Source organism: Hoplias malabaricus, chromosome 4 (genome assembly GCF_029633855.1).
Source record: "Hoplias malabaricus isolate fHopMal1 chromosome 4, fHopMal1.hap1, whole genome shotgun sequence".
In the NCBI taxonomy this organism is placed as follows: domain Eukaryota; kingdom Metazoa; phylum Chordata; class Actinopteri; order Characiformes; family Erythrinidae; genus Hoplias; species Hoplias malabaricus.
Window position 1 is genome coordinate 34,430,381 of NC_089803.1, and position 22,355 is coordinate 34,452,735.

Consider the following 22,355-nt stretch of genomic DNA (forward strand, 5'->3'; position numbering starts at 1 on the left):
CCTCGGGAATAGTTTGTCCTGAGCCTAGGTTGCTGAGATCGGAGGACCAGGTTTCCGTTGAAACATCAGTCAAAGACCACAGTACACTATTGAGGGTGTCTACGTGGACGTCGAGGCGCACCAAGAAGTCACTACCAATGTAAACGTCGTGCGGCAAGTTAGGGACGACTAAGAAATAATGGGTGATTACCCTTTTGTTCCACTGGACGGTTAAAGCGCAAATTCCATCAGTGGGTGACATTGCTTTTGATGCCAGGTTAAGAGGAAAGCGACAAGGACTGCTCACCAAAGGAATATTTGGTTGAGTGAGGCGCAGAGTGTTAAAGAGGGTTTGGCTTATGGCGGACTGGTCGGCCCATAGAGCCAGAACTGCATTGTCTACACGATAGTCCTGCATTGTGAGACCATTCACGATGGGAAGGCCTGGAGCGTCTGTTGTGGACGGCTGTGTGAAAGTGCACAGGAATGTGTTCCGTTGTTCTAACATGGCACTAGGGGGCCAGGGAGAGACTGCTGTCTCTGGTGTGGCTGCCATGGGCTCAGTTTCCTCTTCCTCGAAGTGAGGGATCTGACTTGGTGGATCTCCTATTGATTCAGGCCGGATTTCGAGACGGCAACACTGAGCTTCCCGGTGGTGTGGGGTGCAGATGGGTAAAGGCTCACGCACTTGTGCCCAGATCTTTGACCTTTTGAAGTCAATCAGTGGTTCGAAGCGATTAAGGAGATCTTTGCCGATGAGGAAGGGAATTGTTTCGAGAGGAGACACATGGACTGGATGCACTAAGGTCATTGGTCCAATGGCTAAGTGTATTAGTGCCATAGACTGGATAGTGAGGCCTGCATGTGAATACGGCTGAATTTTAAGAGAACAGTTTTGGAGCTGTATCTCGCGATTTTCACGCCGCGCAATGGCTCGAACCTGGTGGAATAAGGCGGAAGACATGAGCGTGACATCTGATGCAGTGTCCAATAGGGCCTCATGTACTAGCCTTCTTTCCACAATGGTGGACAAGTAGAATTTGCGTGCAACCCCTTTCTCAGTTAAGTGTCCCATGAATTGTCGGACGGGTGTGTCGCCTTCAATGACTGAAGGGTCATTTGGCGTTAAACCTTCTTTACCGTCTAACTGAACAACTAAAACAGCACTGGAGGGTGGTTGCGAGTCACCCCCCTGTATCATCGGGTTTTCAGTGTTTGTTTGGGTCACGAGGAGATTGCACGGTGCGCTAGAAGACGGAGCTTCGCTTGTCACTTCTCCTACATAACTTTCTAACATTTCTGGGGTGTTAGAGGATGGCTTTGGGTTAGACCGCGAAGAGGTGATAGAAAGAACGTCAGGTTTTTTCTTTTTCTCTTTGCAAATCATTACAAGCATTCGGCGGATGTCCTCTAACTCCTTAGAGCTGAGTTCCTTGTCTTTAAGCTTGTCTTTAGCGTGATTTTCTTTATTTTGATACCAGTATTTTTCTTTCTTTTCTCTATAGGAATTAGAAAGCTGGTTCGGAGCTGTTCGCTCATATCCCTTATGGGGATGTGATGGTTTTCCACGGCCCGCACCGCGGTTTTCTACAGGGTAATAGTCACGACCATACCCAGCCCTGTCCCGAGGGTTCCAGAAATCTTTGTCGTGATTTCTGTCTGGCCTGCGAGGAGGGTAGCGCTTGTATTGGTGTGAGGGCGGATGAGGTTTCGGGCCCTCACTGGTCCACGGAGTGGAGGAAGGGTCCAGGGCGGATCTTTGTGGATCGGCCTGGGTGGCACCTTCTAACTCTAAATGTGGGGAGTTGGAGTCGACGTTGAAGACTTGGGGTGTTTCGGACCGCCTGTTGGGGATTTGTTGGGATTTTAGGAAACCTCTGAGTGCTAAATCACGCAGCTGCCTGCTAGACAGGGTGCGAGGGCAAGCTGAGACTCCCAACTGATGACTGGTGTGGGGATGGAGGTTTTGGATAAATAGTGATTTGAAATTTAACTCTTCCTCCATTCCGGAGTCATTTCTAGGTCCGAAGTACGCCTGTCTGAGTCGATTATAATATTGCTGAGGGGATTCCTGGCGTTGCTGTTTTATGTTCAAAGCAGCGGCCAGTCCGGTCTGTGACAGGTGATTGGAGAATTCTTCCTCCAATGCTTGGCACAGCACATCATATCGCGCTTTTACATAGTCTGGCTGACGTTCAATGAAGTTACTGACGTCTCGGTTGGAGGTCAGTTTAATCACATATAGTCTGTCATCTATGGTGATCCCGGGGAACCTTTGGAGGTAGAAGTCAATATCTTTTAGGTAGGAAAAGATATCATTAGAACCGTCAGGTTTGGGATCAAAGCGGGTTATATTACGCGCGATTTTATCTAGGTCCTTGTATGAGGGACCATGAGAGGGTAAAGGTTGAGGGGACCAGACACTGGGTTGCAGTGCTCTGGGTCTAGCAGGGCGTTGTAAGGGACGACTGACAGGAGACACAAGGGAAGGGGAAATACCCGTTGATACCAGAGGAGGTGCTGCAGCAGCTCTAAAGGTTACGGTCCCTGAGTCTGGTTCCTGATCCTCACTATCTTCCTGCTGGCCTTGTCTTTCTGTAGCGGCACTAGGTGGCACATCGGGTGTGACCTGGGGCAGCGTGTTCCCTTCAGCTATTTCGCTTTGAAGTCGACTTAGCTCTGCCTCTACCTTTGCCTGCTGTCGCCTTGATACCTCAAGCTCACGTTCGCTGGCTCTTAGCTGTATTACAGCGAGGAGGGCTATCTGACCTAATGCCTCAGTTAGGGGCTTGCCCTTGAGGATGTCGGTTAAGTGGTTCTCTACCCACTTAGCCACCATGTGGTCACGATGGGCCTGTGAGGTTTTCTGCACCGTTTCTGCAAGTCCAGGCATCACATCACTGGTGATGCTGGTCAGAACAGAGAATGCCTCATCCCACAAACCTTCTACATATACTTCCGAAGAAAAAGTCCCTTCTGCCATGTTAGCTGTGTTTTAACTGCGAGGTGTAACTTACTTCTATTTAGTTAGGATTAATTCCGTTAATCCCTTCTCTAACTAAATCTGAACTAAATTCACTTGTACCGAGTGCTCTAAGAGTAACTGCTAGTATGTATGGTGTTAGAGTTCACTTGTGAATCTCTAAGGGAAGTCTGTTAGTAGGAGAGGGTGGAGTGAAAGTTGCTATGCGCGAGTGAATAAAAGAAGAGAGAAAGAGAAAAAAAAATTTTTCAATAATTAAAATTATTAAAAATTTTGAATTAAAGAATTGTCGAAAAATTTGGATGAAGGAATTTTAATATTAAGTGAGTTTTATTATTAGATATAATTTCCAATTAAGGAATTATGAAAGTAAAAGAATTTTCCGAATTAAAGAATTATTAAGAATAGCGAGATTAAAAGACTCTCTCTTTTAACTGCGTTTGTGATCTGGTATCAAGTTAAAGTGTCAATCTCTAATTACTGCACACTGTCTGCTGTAGTTGTATCAACTTATTATACTTCCAAGCCTTTACTTGTAATTATTCAGATGTGCAGAGTTTAGAGACAGCCACTAGAGCTGTGATACCAGGTCTTATCAGTGTGAACTGGTCGACAATTTCAATTGCGATAGCAAGTTTTCTCCACCAGAGGGTACTGAAGGTAAGTCTGAATGGCAACAGCGAGCTTCAGTATTTAAGTTGAACTTAAATTGTAATACCAGACTAGGACACCAGAGGGCGACAAGCAAGTTACAATGCAATAGCAGCAATGGACACCAGTCGGCGCTGGTGAGAGTCCCAATAGACACGGTACCAGCAGATACACTAACACAAATGGGAATTTCCACTGTAGCGGGAAGTTTCAACACTAGAGGGTGTTATCAGATTAAAATCTAAAATGGAATAAAGATTTTAAACGCTCAGATACTCTATCAAAAAAATAAAATTTAAAATTTTAAAAGGGGAACAGAGATTTTACACTAAGGTATTTTAAAAGAATTTCATCTGTAATGACAACTTTTAAACACCAGAGGGCTGCTAAACACTTATGTTGTCTCGGCGGACAACCTCCCAACCACTAGAGGGTGTACGGGAATCAAACGTCAAGGGTAGCACCACTTGACCACAAGGAGGAGCAAGGGAGGACACGCTTCAATAGACGCTAGTTATGAAGTATTTTTCCCTGCAATTACGCACTTATACCACAAGAGGGAATTTGTCTTCCTCTGTTTTGGGGGCGTTTTGAATTTCCCTCCTTAGTTTCAGCTCCGCCCCTTCAAAGGGGTTCGTTCCTTTCTGAATATGATTTCAGTTTAACTGGAACAGCTGACGAGAGCAGACTGCTCTTCATACAAGCCGTATTTTCGGCTGTTTAATAACCTCCCAATCGCCTAGCGCGCGATCTCGTTATTAACGCTGGTAGCGACCCAGTTTAAAACGAACGGGGGTATTCGGTTCGGTGGTCTCTCTTCGCCGGGATTTCGCGGCGGGAGGTCGAATCCGACGGCAAAGTCTCACAGCGGAATTTCGCGCAGTTCAGACGTGCCCAGGCCTCAATTTAATGCATGCGAAATGGCGCAGAGCCGCGCTCTTTCAAAAACAACCAAGCTTATTTTCTAACCGGTATATATCACAGAACAGTTTTTCAGCAGTAACAAACACAACACGAAATTACCCACATCAAGCTTTGAATCTCAATCGTTATTCAGCAACACAAACAGCGGAAAGTATTTCATAAACCCAAGCTGATATTCAGTGTTTTGCAGTTTGCTCATTAAAAAGCCTTTTTCCTGGCCTCGCGTGGGCGCCAATAAAATATATATATTTTATATGTAGTGGATGTTGGTCATACACCCCGATACATATATATATAATTTTATAATTTGTTTTATAGCCTTGACCTTATTCAAACTCCTCCAACCTCTGATATTTGACTTAATGATATTAATTAAGATTTATAATTGGTTTAAGCAATTAAAACATTAATAATTAGTTTGAGAATGAATAATAATCATGCTAAATGAGTTCTTCAGGATTTTCAGAAATTCTAATGAATAAATTGCAAACACTGTGACTTCAAATAATGAGAGTTTTATTAATAAAAAGAAGATATTTAGTTAACATAGCACAACCTTGTAATCTCACGGTGTCCGGCAGGGGGAACTGATTTTGACCTTAAGGTGAGCTAGACACTTCTAACTTGTGACTAAATTGTTGCTAACTAAGGTTAATAAATGGTAAATTATAAAGAGGGTTTGTTTGGACATCAGCTACTGAAAAGGTGTTAAATACGCTAGCTTACTCGTTCGCCGTTTCACCGAGCCGTCGCGTCCTGTTGTTTAATCTCCGTGTCCCGGGGTGTTCTCGTCGTTCCCACGTGGTGAGAAGCAGGCCCGCTTATGGAGGATCTCTTTACAGTCGATTTGAAGACCCTCGATTCCGAGCTGAGCTGCGTTGATCGAGATTTCCCTTCTTCGGTTTTTCACAGGCGTGGCTGGTTTTCCACCGTAGTGGGGAGGCTTTTTCAGAGTATTAGCTAGTCTCGTTGTCCAGCTTTCCAGGATTGATGTCTTCAGGAATCAGCTTATAACGTTAATATATCTGTTATCGATTACTCAAACGGTTGATACCTTACTTTGGCCACAAATAAGTTTCACCCGCCTTGATCATTCGTGAGATCACACTTCGATAGGTAATAAACATAAACAAGATTAAAGGAAAAGAAAGATATTCAAATTACTCGACGTATTAGTAAAACTTCATACTCTTAGCTAATTTCGAGACGTCTCTCGTAAGCTTTTCTGAAGTCTGAGAGGTTTTTCTTTGTTTGTTGTCGGCGTCCTCTATTTTCCAGTTCCTTTCGTGGCCCGTTACTTCTGCAGAGTCCTCGCGACTCTTCAAACTTCGAACTCCTTGTCTGTCTTACTGTTTGTCCTTTTCAAGGCTGGCGCGGTCACGCCCTAATGGGAGGCGTCCTCTTTCTGATTGGACGCGAGTCCAGACTCACGTGACTCTCGTGAGGGAGAGAGAGAGAGAGAGAGAGTAGGAGGAGGGGGTTTTGACTCTGTGATTCATACATAAGGAATATGAGTTTCTCGTATCAAAATTCTTATACCTGTTATCAACCTATAACAAATGAGTACATTGGACTATTAATATCAGACATTTACATAAGGTCCCATCTTGAGTACATTGTTCACGTCCAATTCGTGATGATACGCTGAAAAATAAAACATTAATCCATTTTCTCTCATTCAGAGACAAAACTGATCTTTGTAATAGAAACAATCGGCATTATACATCATTTCATTAGAAGGTAGGCATTCATCTGAGGGTACAGAAAGTGACATTCATACGTTCGTTTATACACAAATAACTCAGAGATCGGCTATTTTCGCTATTGTCTTGCGGCGACTCCGAGCGAGGTGTAGTTCCGCCAGTGTCCATTTGGTGTCGTTGTTAATCCGTGTTTCAGCTGTTGGTTCACGGGAGTTCACTCGAGGTCACTTTGGTTTGAACATCTGTTGATCTCCGTGAAAGATAAGGATTAGACATTTAGGTGCCATTGTCATAAAAACGGGCCGTAAAAGCTCTCTTCTTTGTTTGAGGTTCCTGTCTCTTTAAGTTAGTTATCTCGACAGTTCCTGTTAGTTAAAAGAGAGAAGGGGGGTGTTGGGGCCATGTGTTACTTAAAAGGGTTCTTTTGATGTCTTTAGATTGGTTGTGTGTGTGTGGGGGCTGCTATGTTGCAGACGAAAAGTCTTCTGCAGACTGGAAAAGTTTTAATTCAAAACTTTTCATTTCTTGATTGTCCGATATTCATATTTGGCTCATACTCCACTACACACTCACACATGACAACTTCCACGTGCTCTCACTTGGCACTAAATTACCAAGTCAGTGTGGTACAAAACTAATTTGTGCATCTGTAGAGCCAGGATGAGCACTGTTCTGACAGGCCTTATGCACCATATTCATCAGCGCAGGTGCAGCGAAACTGTGAGCTTATGATATTTTTGTACTTGTGTGTGTAGAATTGGATTTGTGGACCTGCAATAAAACATTTGTAAAAGTGTAACTGTTAAGTTGCATTTGTGGGAGAAATTCTACAGGTTTGCAACTCCTGAAGTGATTTTCTCTGTGACTCCAAATTTACTGAAACATTATTTTCTACAACTACAAATTTCACTGTCATAAGTGCTCGGTTGTTTTGCACCAAATATACCTCTATACATTATTACCCTAGCCAGTGCTTGGCATTGGTTATGGTCCAGAGTCGCTCTGAATTGTTCCCTGAGCCTTTTTCTATGGAGATTACTCAAACTCTGTGCACACAGCAGAATGTCTTAGATTTAATTTTTTTTTTTTTTTGTTTAATTCATTTATACACTACTGTCAAATATTATCAGTCTTCTAGGAACCTTACATCATATGATTTTTATTACTGACCATGGTCAAAAACAACAAAATCTACAGCAACCACCACAAAACAAATGTTTTTAAATATCACACACACACGCGCACACACACATCCTGCCTTCAAGTCCTGTTGTAAATATGGTATCAGTGCACTTACTAGCAAGACTGATTTTTCAATGAGCTTCAAATTCCTGATCTGGGGGTGGGTCAATAACAAACCATGATGGTGCCCACAGGAAAAAGCTGCAGTAGGCGGGGCTTCACAAGCCAACAATTTAACAGATTTAAGTTGTCAGCCTTTGGAAAGGCAACGTTCATGATTTTAATTCAAAAACACATTTTTTAAAGTTCTGAGAAAGTTTGCTCACCATTTGCTAACGTTCCAGTATGTTTACTCACTCAAAACCTGTCTGTTGTGTTTTACAAGGCAACATTGTGAATAAATGGCTAAAAAAAACAAAGTATCTCTGTCCAGTATGCAAGGCTTTCTCTCTCTCTCTCTCTCTCTCTCTGCTCATGTCAGAGAAAATGCATCTGGAGGTTCTTAGACAATGGGGAGACCTCCAAACATTGAAAAGCATGAACTGAGATGAGGATATTCCTCTATTCCTGCTCCGTAGGTGGGTAATATGGACTAATGTTTGTGGTGTCGGGATACTTAAGGTGGAAAACCCTCCAAATTCAGGAGACAGCTAACTGCACAAAAGTAAACACAGACTGAACGTGTTACAAAACTAAACAACTTGAGTTACAAATGAGTTTCTGTGTAAATTCTAATCAATATTTCAGACACATTGCCAATACTTCCCCTTGTTTCACTGCATCTCTAGTCATGGAGGTTTTTAGCAGGATGCAGAGGCTTTCATGTCCAATAAAATCTAATGTTATGTCTGTTCACTTGCTCTCGTTCATGGCTGTTGCACACTTTTTTGTTTTACCTGCCAACCTGGGGTTTGTGTACTGTAATGTGATTTCAGGCCAAAACTTTAATATAGCTCCACTCTGGAATGAGTCCTCCATATACTGGCTGCAGCACTGCTTTCTGGGATTTCCTGCAAGTCAAAGGATTTATGAATGCAGTTTGAGGTGTGGGTCTTGTGTTTGCTGTTTTGAACAAAAGGGAGGCATTTTCAGGAAAGGTTTTATATCCGTATAGAAAAAAAAGCTATATTCATTCTTGTACATGTTAATGAGCTTATTTGCTTGTATATGGCTTATTTCTGATTACAAGCAATGCAGCTCAATGACTCATTAAATTAACAAACAAATACATTCTTGAATATAGTCATCCCTCCTTATCCACAGGGGATTGGTTCCCCATGGAAACCAAAATCCACTGATATAATTGGTGGCTCTATGGCTATGTGATTGGGGCAGGGCTGTAAACAGGTGACCAATTCATCCATGCAACTATGTTATTGACCTTTAATACATAAAAAGCTCCTCTTTCAGAATTTAACAACAAAACAAATGCTAGAGAATCATATTCAAATTCATTGTAAGCTTGAGGAAAGAAATATACAATAAAATGAGTCCATTCACGACCGACAACACTCTATGGTGTTCTGGCTTTAAAAATCCTGAGATTTGAGGAATTGGGGAAAAAAACGTCTAGATTTTGTCATAGATAGGTAGAGCACACCAACCAATGTCTGTGTTTTTTCATTCTGGCCTTGAGCTTACAACATATATTGAACATTGTTTACCCTCCGCGAGACGAGCTTCTAAAGCAACAGCTAACATTATTCAGGTTTGTAAAATAAACTCACTCATGGATAAGGACACACTCAGCGCACTTTGGTGTAGATGTCGAGGTAATGAATGTTTCAGCGTGCAGAACATACATCTATCTTTGCAATTGCATTATCACATGCACTTATAAGAGTTCTGGTGAGCCATGACTCAAACGTTAAGGTCCACACACCAGACTGAATCACTGCAGATAGATCTGAACAGAACACTTTCATTTTCAATAAGGACACTTTTATTTTTTTTTACAAATGATGATGAAAAAGACGATGCCCTATCTTTGACTCCCATGAAAGCCTTTTTTTAATCCTCTTTTCAATTTACATTGGAGCAGCCACAGTGCAGAAGAATGTATTTTTTTCTCTCTCTCGTTCTCACTCACTCACTCTCTCTCTCTCTCTCTGAGATGATAGCTCCTCTTGTCAAAAACTCAATGGGTTCATTATACTACTCTCTTCATTGTTCCCGCTTATTTTTCATTTAGAATTTATCTGTGCCTGGGTGACAGTCAGTCAGAGTGTTGGCAGAAGCCCTTTCGCAGAGCTTTTGAATATTTCTGTTTCATTTTCTGGAGGCGTACCCAGTTCAGTGGAGGAAGGTAATAAGATAATGGCATTGTGATGTGCCTTCCATATCCGTTTGGTCCTGGTACTGTATTACTTAAACAGACAACATCAGAAAATGTATTTGCATCTCATATTACGTTTTAGTGACACATTATTCAGGACCTTATACTGTTACTGAGATGTCATGCATTCTGTAGCTGTGTAAAATGCAATACCTACATTTTCTCAGTGACATTATATCTGAGTAGTGTTATGTTAACTTGACATTATTGATCAGACACACACATCTAAATGACTGAATTCTGACCTGTCTCAGCAAAGACTTTGTAAGTATTCAATCCCAAATGCTATAGAATTTAAATCTCCAGGATGAAGTGTTCAGCAGTGGGGTTTAGAGGATGGATATAGTCACTGGCTAAAAGATATATGCATCTGGCTGCTCCATTTGCCCTTGTTCCAATCACAAACCCTCATGCGTGTCGAGTTCTGTCCTGTGAAAGTTTCTGTCCTTCGGGTAAAAAAATAATTACGGTGTGTCATTGAAATAAGCAGATACCTCGACCAATCAGCTGACAATGACAGTAGGATTTACATATCAGTGGTCATTGTACAACAGTGTAATTAAATAGGAACTCTGTATTTAACCCTCCCATGGCAGTGAACACGAACACACACACACACACACACACACACACACACAGAGAGAGAGAGCAGCCGGCAGCCACCCTCAGCACCCAGGCTGCAGTTGGGGGTTAGGTGCTTTGGTCAAGGGTAGTTTAGCTATGGATGAAGGAGACATAAATATCATTCATTTACATAAATATGTAGGCCTTCCATGATTTTATAGCAGAAATTTTAATTACCTGTTTCTCAAAAAAACTTTTTTTGTAATTTCTAGCTGTAAACTACCTCTTTCCATATGGCACTATACTTTACTTTGTATTGCTTCACTCTACTTCTTCGCTCTACTAATTAACGTGGTATCTTTTGTTTTTCCTAGTTTTGTCAAATTAATCTGAACATCTGCATGAAGCAGAGGTAGAAACAAGGAGGGTTAGGTCTACCGTATGTAACAACATCCCAGACCTAGTCTGTCACAGCAGGTGGTGTAACTTAGTAGATGTCTCTATGTCTAATGCAATGCTTAATTCAAGAGGACGCAATCACAACAGGAAACCAGAGAGGCATCAGCTCGTATCTGAAAGTGAGAGGCCTGCCCTACATTCAAATACATTTAAACTGAACCAAATAAGTCATGATAACAATAACTGCTTAGATGTTAGGCTTGACTTATGAGGAACAAAGCCAGTTATTTGGATTCACATATGCTAATGCTTGACTGTTTGGGGTGATAAACAAGACAAGGGAAAATCTTTGGGGGAATCACGGGCGCAACTTAACCCAGTCCCAGTGAGGGAGTTTGCAGTAAACACCAGTCAAATGATGCCTTGGCAGAGGGAAGTCTGCTGCCGTGACATTTCCGTTCTGCCAGATTAATAATGAAGGAGATTACAGGCACCTCGAAGGGCAACACACAAACAAGACAAAACACAGGAAGATTATTAAAAGAGCAACGATGACAGCGACATGTCAAATAAGGCTGGCACCCAGACAGCTGGGTGGGTATTAATATTTGATAGACCTCCATCAAAGTACACAGCTCCAAGGCTCAGGCTCAGGCTCATGCACTGCCTGCCTGTACGCAGACTATAGAAGCAGCATATGCCACCATCCATAACTGAGTTTTAATGAGCTTTGTTATGGCAACCTCCCATGGAGAGCACCAGCAAAGTGCATGACTATTAATATATGACTCAATGACCTACATTACCTATGAACCCTTTCCCTGTTTAACCTGCTGTTTGCACAATTCAGGAGTGAAGAGGATCCTCTGCAACTGTTTCTTTGTTCTTCAGTTTCACAGCAGACAGGGAAAACCTGTGAAAACACAAAGTGGAGGCAGAATCATATCAGCTGACAGTAGATCTCCGTATTTACACTTTGGAATCACACAATGGATGGAAAATACAGTACTCGCAAAAGTCTTGAGCACTCACACTGTAAAAAAATTACTCCAACTTAAAATAGTTAAGTAATTGATTTCATCACCATTTTAATTTGGTCCAAATTTAAGGTCAGTTTGTTGCTTGCAGTTGCAAATTTACAAATTTATAATTGCGATGATCACAGTGATCACATATTAATTTTATGAAGCTTGTAGTGTTTTGTGTAACAAATAATGTTATTATCAGCAAACCTAAGCATATGTCGTGCAGTAAGATGTATATGAAAGTTCGAGTGACTGAGAAAGTAGTCAACATTTCAGTTAATTAAGCTGAATTCTCCTCACAGTGGAAAGCACCTTCTACAGCTGCCTCCAACTACAGCACAGAGAGCCATTTTCTTGCTTTGGCAGAGTGATGTGGTTCAGTTCTCTCTTCACAGGAGCGGTGTGAGGTAAACATCTCCCGTTCTGCCTCAGGCATTTGACCCTTTTTAATCTCACACCTCATGAACAAATCCAAATCTCACAGCGCCCTCCTCCTGAAGAAACCTCCAGAAGCTGTCACTAACTACTACACCAACATGTTTGTTTTTGTGATTCCCATAAGTATGTGGCTGTTTGACATGCATGCTGCAGATCTAGCTCAGGAGAAGTATATATAGATTACCTTGTATAAAACCTTTCTAGATCGGGGCCTTGTTGTGGCGGAAGGGCTTGTATGGTCTAATGACTTCCAGGGATATGTCGTTGGGAGCTGTTAGCTTCCAGCAGGGTCTCGCATGGTGAAAAGGTCTGGACTGAAAATCCAGACAAACACAATCCAAAAAGCATCCCTATGAGTACAACATTTAAAACTAAGTGTACCCTGCCCGGGAGAGGGTTACCGGGACTTACTCCTGGAGCTGGAGCTGGTGCAGGAGGTTGAGAGATACCAGCTAGATATAGTTGGGCTCACCTCTACACACAGTGTGGGAACCAAAGTCCTCAATAGGGGTTGGTCTCTCTCCTACTCAAGGGCTGTACACAAGTCCCCGGCAGGCGACTGTACAGTTGGAGTTTGTCCCAGTAAACGAAAGGGTTGCCTCAATTTGGTTCCGGCTTGCAGAGAGGAAAACTTTGACTGTTGTGTGTGCGTATGCACCAAACAGCAGCTCAGAGTATTCAGCCTTCTTGGAGATGGTAAGTGGAGTTCTAGAGAGGATTCTATGCACTGACTCTACTGTTTTACGGGGGTCTTCAATGCTCACGTTGGTATGGACTGGGAAACCTGGAGAGGAGTGATTGGGAGGAATGGCCTGCCTGATCTGAACCCGAGCGGTGTGATGTTATTGAACTTCTGTGCTAGTCATGGTTTGTCCATAACGAACACCATGTTCGAACAAAGGCGGCTCATAAGTGTACTTGGTACCAGAGCACCCTGGGCCAAAGGTCAATGATCGACTTTGTAGTCGTGTCTTCTGACCTGAGGCCATATGTTTTGAACACTCAGGTAAAGAGAGGGGCTGAGCTGTCAACCGATCACCATCTGGTGGTGAGTTGGATCCGATGGCGGGAGAAAGCTGCCGGACAGACCTGGCAAACCCAAACGTATAATGAGGGTGGGCTGGGAAAAGCTGGCATAGAACTCTGTCCGGAAAGATTTTAACTCTCTCCTCAGAGAGAACTTCTCACGTGTTCCAGAGGAGGTTGGGGCAATGGCCTCTGAATGGACCCTGTTACGGACTTCCATCATGGAAGCGGCTACATATAGTTGTGGTCAAAAGCTTGTTGGTGCCTGTTATGGCAACAACCCAAGAACCTGTTGGTGGAGACCAGGGATGAGGGAAGCTGTCAAGCAGAAGATGGAGGATTTTTTCAAGCTTGGCTGGCTTGGCGAATTCCTGATTCTGCAGATGGGTACTGGCAGGTGAAACAGGCTGCAGCTGTGGCAGTTGCAGGAGCAAAATCCAGAGCATGGTAGGAGTTTGGAGAGGCCATGGAGAATGACTTCCAGGCATCCGCAAAGTGGTTCTGGAAAACACTCCAACAGCTCAGGAGGGGGAGGGGGGACACTGTCCAAGCTGTGCTCAGTAAGGATGGTGAAACTCTGAGGCCATGGTTATCTCCCGGAAACAGATGGCATGCTCCCTTCAGGTAGGGGGTGAGAACCTACCCCAAGTGAAAGAGTTCAAGTATCTCAGGTTCTTGTTCACGAGTGATGAGAAGAGGGATTGTGAGGTTGAAAGTAGGTTAGATGCAGCGTCTGCAATAATGCAGTCGCTGTACTGGACCATCGTGGTTAAGAGACAGCTGAGCCATAAAGCAATTTACCAGTCAGTCTACATACACACTCTCACCTATGGTCATGAGCTCTGGGTAATGACCAAAAGAACGAGATTGCGGATACAAGCGGCCGAAATCAGTTTTCTCCGATGGGTTGCTGCGTGTACTCTCCATGATCATGTGAGGAGCTCAGTGACCAGGGAGGAGCTTGGAGAGGAGTCAGTTGAAGTGGTTCGGGCATCTGATGAGAATGCCTCCTGGACGCCTTCCACTGGAGGTACACCAGGCACGTCCAACTGGAAGGAGGCCCCGAGGTAGACCCAGGACACGCTGGAGGGATTATATCTTTTAAATTAAATTAAAAGGAACATAGACTGGTCTGGCTATTTTATATTTGTATAATGCACACATGCAAAGGCAGAGGTGGAGCACTTCTTGGTGACAGCATTTTGAAAGGTAACTCTCACAGGGCTAAATTGCAGCCCTGGTGCTCAGTGCTGGTTTCTGAATGTTAATGTTACTGACCTAAAGGTCACAAATGGAGGTCTTTCTTTTTGGAGGTTGTGCTCTCGTCTCTGCTGAAAATTTGTTTCCCTCCCCTGTTGATATCACCACACAGAGCAACAACATTAATTCTGTTCACATAGCAGGAGCGTGTCACATATTCCATGACAATATTTCTCACTGCTGAGAGAAAAAAGATACTCTACGGACAAAGTAAAAAACCATCTTAATTCCAAGTTTGAACTGTAAATCAGTTTGGATTAACCTGAGGAAATCCGTTTGAATAGTTGGCACTGGTCCATTTGTCATGAATTTTAACATTTAAAAATATTTATTTATTTCAACAGTGTAGCCAAATATTCTCCCAGTTATCAATTGTCTTCAATTCTATTTGTCAGTGAATCTTTTTTAATCTCAGATTGACACCAGCCTCTAAAAACTCATGCTTCTTTCTCTTGAAACACATGAGACCAGAGCAGCAATTCTTTATAAACTGTCATGAACACAACATCACTGAACAGCTTAACATGCTGGAGGAGTACATAAATTCCCCAAACCGTCTCGTCAGCTGACAGGCCCTGTGCTATGAATAGTACCCATTAATACAACATTTCAAAAGAAATGTTGAAAAACCATGTGTCCACAAAGTTTTGGCCATATAGCGTATGTCAAGAAAATCCCTTCATTCAGTATAGAAAGCAATTTGAACAGAAACATAGTTGCCATGGCAATACTGCCAAATGATCATTTCAGTTCAAAGGAAGATGGAAGATGTTGAAGATCAGGATCTTTTTTCCAGGAATAAAGAAAATCAATCACTTGAGGCGGTTGACTTAACAGCAAGAGGTCAAGTGGTTGATCTCAAACATTTTCACATCAACCGAAGAGAGATGACCCCCTACCTCCCCTCAACCCCCCACCCCCCGATCCTGCTCAGAGATCTATCCCAATTCTCCATTATATTTTTACAGACTTGGATGTTATAGTGTTTTTACTCTATAAAAGGTCATAGGCCTATCATTTGCATCATGATCTTAGAACTTCTATTGGTTAGTCTGAGAGCAAGTTTCTATTTAAATCAAAATCCTGAGGGAAGAATGTACAATGATACCACTACAGGCCAAACTGAACAGAATCCTCAAGTCACAGCAATTATTTACCTTTGAGATAACATACATTCACCTTGGATGAAGATGATGAAGCCATTCTGTAAGAGAACAAGCTGGATGTGTAGAGGGATCCATACTCTTTGCAGTGTGCACAAATAAAAATATGGTTAATATGCATCCATTCCCTTCCCAAAGCCAAAGTTTTCCAGCATGTTGTCAAATTTGATACCAGAGACTGAGCGGTAGACACCAGAGGTTGAGAAACATACCTAAATTGTGTAGATCTGTCCTCTTCTCGCAGTCAGACGTCTCAGCAGCGAAGGAGATTTATCAGCTGCAAACAACCTTAAATTTCTCATTATTTACTTTTTCTCAAACCAAATTTTCTCTATGTAGCATTAAGGTGAAATGGATATTTTACCAGGCCACATTCCATTTAAAGTGGAATGGATAATTCTGCGGAGGCCACATAGTAATTTCTGCTGCATTTATGGGGGAGTGGAAAGTCCTCTAGGTATAAATGTAAATTTAGCATCATTTAAAGTGGAATTGAAAGTTCTGCCAATGGCAGAATGTTGCTGCCCCTTTTAAATTGCAATGGAAAATAGCCAAGATGTGCATGAGCATGGTACAGAGTTTCTGTTATGTGCAGCCTACAGCAGAACACCATCTGACTGCCAAACCATTTAAATTTAACAGATATAAGAACTGATAAATAATAGTGTGAACTGGGTGTCTAACAGTTCCACTACAAATAAAACTGGTTTGCGAGAAGGAAGCGGTTCCTGTGGGTGGTTTCAGACCACTCAAGTCTGTCAATCAATTCATTCCGAAGTGTAACCCTACATTCTTATTATACAGCTGAATATAACATTGTTTTTTTCCTGGGAGAATATGAAAACAAAAAATTTGCCAATATTAGCAGAAGGAAAACTAACTGCTGTAATTACACTGGAGCTGGAGAGCAGAGGTGATTGCTCTAAGACTGCAAGGGAAGCTCAGCTTCCACTAAAATGTCAAAAAATAAGTGATCAAATATATTCTGCTGTGTGTACATGTCGTTGAATAAATATGCACTACAACGCGCTCAACTTTTGTTCAGAATCAGCTTCTTATCACTGGTAAAGACGCGGTTTACCTCTCAATCATTCCCTTCTCGGTGCTTTAAACAGTGAGGACGCTGAGCGTCCACAGAGTTCAATAGTGAAGCAGCGAAGTGCAGCGAAACGAGACGAGTCATTGGATAAATGCTGGGCTTTGTCCCGCCCATCGGACGCTCAGTGTCTCTGGGGGTCTATGGGGCAGTGGGCTGGCCCGGACGCTCAGCTTCTGCATGATGATTGGATGATCTGTCTGAGGCTGAATCACTTTTTGATTGACAGCGAAATGAGCGAATCAGCGACCCTTTGGTGTAAAGATCCGTGGGAGCATTAAATTTTCATTCTGTTCCGAGTTGAACCGGAGACGTTCTTAATCCACTTAGTGGCATTTTCTTTGTTAAAAACGACTAGTGACAAATCGAGCTTCCGCCACTGCTGGAGAGACATTTCAGAGGAGAAAAATTAGATTGAAATGTGTTGCCATAGAAAACATAGGGAAAGGCGGAGCTACACATCATACCGCCACCAGCCAGGAGAGGCGCTAGACCATTTGCTGTGCATGATTTCTGCTGTCACTGCTCAGATGCATTCTGCATTCAGTTTTATTGTTTTGTTCTGGAAGAGCATTCCTAGAGCCGAATTTATACAAATAGAAATAAAAATTCCCTCACAGGATACATTCACCTAGAATATTACTGTATTCCTAGCAATGTATTCCACTGACAATGCTCCTAGCGAAGAAATTCTAGAAGAGTGCATTGAACAGTATTCCTGTACATAACACAGCATTGTGGAACCACAGTAATCCTAGGACATTTCCAAGAACCATATATTCCTAGTACAGTATTCCTAGCATAAAATATGTAGAACAAAATCTTTGGGGGACTCAGTATGTTTAGTGAAATAAACAGTATTCCTGTATATGAGATCAGAGAGTGAGTACAGTAAATGTATTCATACTCAGTAATAGCCCTACTGTCAGCTCCCACTGAGTTTGAATCAGATTCAGCTGTCTAAGTGAGAATTTAACACAGGCAATTTCACTGTGTAAAGATGTGAGAATAAAACCCCATTATCCTTCTGAGCCTCTATGCTCAAGCACGTTCATACACTATGTGACCAAATGTTTGTGGACAGCTGCTCTTCTGACGTTTTCTCTGAAAAGAGAGGCATTAATAGGGATTTTGTTTTCTGAAGTTACATCTTAAAGTTTTCTGGGAAGATTTTTGGAACATTACCTTGAAGATATTATTCAGACACCTAAACTTTAGTGAGGTTAGGTGCTAATGTTGGATGATTAGATTTGCATAAGAAAAACTTCACTCCATCTCCATCACAAAGGCATTGAATGGGGTGTCATCACAGAACCCATGACTTTGGGTTTGAGTCTAGCTGACTGTTAGCCATTTCTTTCTAAGGAAATTATACAAGCTGTGTACACATTTGTGTCAGCAATTAATGCACGTTAAAGATGCAAATACATTTGGTAGTAGTCCACAAACCTTTGGATACACACTTAACAATTACTGGATTAGAAACACCTACTTCATTGTCCATTTTATGAGCACTACTGACCTACTGATACAGGAGCCTTTTGCAGTTCTAAATTACACACTAGTCTGTTTCTCTGCATACTTTTTCACCCTGTTCTTCAATAGAGCAGGTATGATTTGGGTGGTGGATCATTCTCAGCACTGCAATGACACTGACTGTGGTAGTGGTGGTGGAGGTGGTGTGATAGTGTGTTTTGTGTTGGTAGAAGTGGATCAGACACAGCAGTGCTGCTGGAGTTTTTAATCATTGTGTATACTCTTTTAGACACTCTACCTCATTGGTCTAGCTTATAGATGTAAATTCAGAGACATTAGCTGGTCTGTTGCTGCACAGTTTGTGTTAGTCATCCTCTAGTCCTTCATCAGTGGACACAGGATGCTGTTGGCTGCATATTTCTGGTTGGTGGACTATTCTCAGCAGTAGCACTGAGGGGTTTAAAAACTCCAGCAGCGCTGCTGTGTCTGATCCACTTGTACAAACACAACACACACTAACACCACCACCACATCAGGGTCACTGCAGCACTGAGAATGATCCTCCACCCAAATCATACCTGCTCTGTGGTGGTCCTGACCATTGAAGGAGCAGGGTGAAACAGGGATTAGAATGCATGCAGGGAAACAGGTGGACTACAGTCTGTAACTGCAGAACTAAAAAGTGCTCCTGTGTGGTCAGTGGAACTGAGAGAATGGACACTGAGTGAAAATATAAGGAAGTGTTCCTAATCCAGTGATCATTCAGTGTATATCTATGGTTTTCAACAGACTGACAGTGAATAGGAATCCCTTTCTCTCCATAAACTCATCTGATTAAATCTGTAACAGTGTAGGAATAATGCCTTGGAGAGAGAACATGCTACAATATGGAGGATCCTAAATAATTCAAATAAAATAAAACAAATTAAACTTGATCAAACATTATCGCTGGACAACTGACCAGGCTGGCCTCGAAGAGGCATTGACTTATTGACTGACACGTGTTTCACAGAGAGAACTTAAGGTGGTGCTACTACACCATCTGTTGTGGGTTCAGCCATATTTCACATTCCAGTTCGTGAATTAAATTTGGAACCATTCAGCGTGTTTCCACTGACATAAACTGGTTTGTGAACCAGAAAAATTAGTTTCTAGCTGGAACCAAAGAACAGTAGGTTCTTCAGCATGAACCGTGGCTGAATAATAGGAGATAAGACAGTAACATGCTCCGTTTGTGTGTGTTTCTGGGTCAGTGTTTGGCGTGACACTGTGCACATCAGCTAGAGCCTCGGCTCTGTGTGACTTCACAAGCTCAGCAGGACGGCTCGGAGCTTGGCAACATCAACACACATATATCTCACAGAGAGAGGAGAACTGCTGAATTTGTCTTATTTCACGAGTGTGTGTCTCTGTGATGTGGAGACATTTTGTTGCGTAAGTGTGTTAATAAAACTCCATATAACTGCACACAGCCACATTCAACTTCATGTGCTTTAACCAAGTTACACTGAATAAATAAGTAATTGTAATCCTTAAAAGCAACAAAATGCTCTTAGTCTCCTTTGTTCTTTGGTGGTAGATCACAGTGCATTTATCTTTAAATGAAATGAACAAGAAAAACACTGGTGCCAGTGTTATATTATGAACAAATCTTTGCTCCTTTTTTCATTTTATTTTATTTTATATTTCATTTATTAGTCTTGCCCTCCATATTTTCTGTACAACACGATGTCATAATAAAAAACACATGTAAACAAAGACACTGATATGAAGCACCAAAGCTTCTCCAGACCTTCCATTGGGAATGTACTCTGGGTGTTCCTGTTTTGAAATGCCAGAAACACCTCTGTGACAGCGGCTATATAGACTTGCTTAGTTTCTCTTTGTTCTTGTTTAGACCCATGTCCCTGTCATATACATGAGATAAGGATTGCTCCATGTCAGAGGATTAACATAAGCACCTGCCATGACATCAGGATGTATCATTTTTATTATCAAAGTCGATCTTCCCTTAAGCACAGAGTCAGAAAAGGATTTTTTTCTCTGGATCTTTCCAGGAAATGATGATAAGACTTAATGACATCATAATCTGGGGGATGAGAAAATCCTCAGTCAATAGCTCATCATATGTCAGTTATCTAAAGTTACAAAGGGGTTGTTTGCTCAGTGTTTCATCTAAATTCCAGAGTATCAGTAATGAGTTTGTCCCCCTTTGCTGCTGTAAAAGCCTCTACTATTCTTGGCATGCTTTACATCAGACGTTAGCAAAATGCTGTGAGAATTTGATTGCATTCACCTACTTAAACATGAACGAGGTCATCATATCAGATTAGTTTTAGACCACAAAAGTCACTCCAACTCATCCCTAATGTAATTAATATTATGGTGCTTCTATCCTCCAGAGAACACATTTCCACTGCTTTACAAACAGTGCTGGTGGGGCAACATGATCTTAAATCATTTGTGACTGTGTCTGTAGTTCCTCGTTCTATTGGTAAAGTTGCTGGTAATGATTTTACAAGCTGTTTGTACAGTTGAACACCTGTATTAATAATGTTGGCATGTTATAGTAGGGATGTCTACAAATATATAGTGCATACAGAGCAGCTGCAAGCTATTTATAAAAAAAAAAACAAAAAAGAAAGAAAAAAAAAGGCTAACATTGGTTGTCGGTGCCTTGAAAGTTAATCCATGCACTTGTATTGTATTATGTATCATAGCGCTGAAAATTGGTCCCTCTGTGCTGTGTTGTGCATTACTGACACAATTTATTCAAAGAGTTTTATTCAGAGTGCCACCAGTGTGGCAACAAGATATAGATGTGAGGGATTCTCTCATATTTTTAGCTCTTTGCCAAAGGAAGCCTTTTAAAAGAATGAACTGTAAATACAGTCGTTCAGTTCATTCCTCACAACCACAAAAAAGTCCCTGTGTTTGGATTTCTGAACAAAAGCCATAACTAGCTGTAGTAAAATGTAAAAATAAGCAAGCTAGCATACTAGCATAGTTTGCTCATATTTCTCTACGCTTACACATCTTATTCATGTGTTTTATGCTTATTATATTTACAGTATGATAATCAGTTCCGACATGAGATCACACCTCAACTTAGCCAAAAGGCCTTAATCCTACCATGGCTCTTCTCTAGGCCCCAGGTCTCGCTTAAAGCAGTGTATAAAATTGCTAACTATGCATTTCTTTGTGATAAAAAGATATCTATTTCCCCAGTCCTTCCTTACAGTTTCAGGCTTGTGTCTTCAGGAGTTTTGAGGGATGCAGTGTGCCCAAGGCATGCAGAGTAGAGGTGTAGAGCTGCATGGCTAATTAGCTATTGTAGTAAAAGTTCCTTTCTAGACAGAAATTGAGACTGTAGCAGCTACAGGGAATACCACTTCTTATTCTCTGCTTTGAACATGAGACGTTTACTCAGGAGCACGCTACACTGTTCAGCATTTGCATACCACTAGAGGAGATGAAATTAATTTCCCCAAAAATGCTTGACAGGGGAAAACTGCTCAGAACATAGAGCCTTAGCTGTTTAAGGAGGTGAAAGAAAGCCGCCCAAAAGTCAACCACTAATCTCTTTAACCTGGTACATGTGCGTACTTACAGTCCCTCAGAATTCCCAAACACTTTTATATTCTGGAGGAAAAACCCAACTACATCCCATGGGAGAAGCACACATTTTGGCTCTCACACTTGAAATTCCAACCTATTGATTCCTCTAAATTGTTTTACTGCAGCAGATGGCAACAACTGCTTTTTGAAATGCTGCTATTGCTATGCTACTGGTCTTATCACCATGCTTGAAGGAGAAGGCTAAAAGATGAACTCGCTGGCCTGGAATATACACTCCAAAATGTTTGGACAAAGTCAAAATGAGAGTGAAATATTTATAGAAAACTCAAGATACATTTGAAATTAAAGATTTTATAAAAAGCTGGTGAACTGCTAAGAGATGAGGGGATCAGGACTGGGTACAACAGGAGCTTCCACCAAATGAGCAGTGATTGTGAGAATCAGGCAATGACACCCAGAGAGAGCGTTTGAGCAAATGGTCTAGTATCTAGAGTAAGGCCTTCCCAGAAGAGTAGAACATGGACAATCTCTCCAAGACCAGTAGTTTCAGAATAAATATCAGATTAACTTGA

At 41.9% G+C, this 22,355-nt stretch overlaps 1 protein-coding gene across 1 annotated transcript in view; it reads right to left on the reverse strand.

Moving 5' to 3' along the window:
* Positions 1-11,569: 11,569 nt before the first annotated feature.
* Positions 11,570-22,355, reverse strand: part of LOC136694281 (PDZ domain-containing RING finger protein 4-like) — a 76,476-nt gene continuing 65,690 nt past the window's right edge. Inside the window, exon 9 of the transcript XR_010802168.1 lies at positions 11,570-11,633. The gene's annotated coding sequence lies outside the window, so the exon portion shown is untranslated. The remainder of the gene's footprint in view (positions 11,634-22,355) is intronic.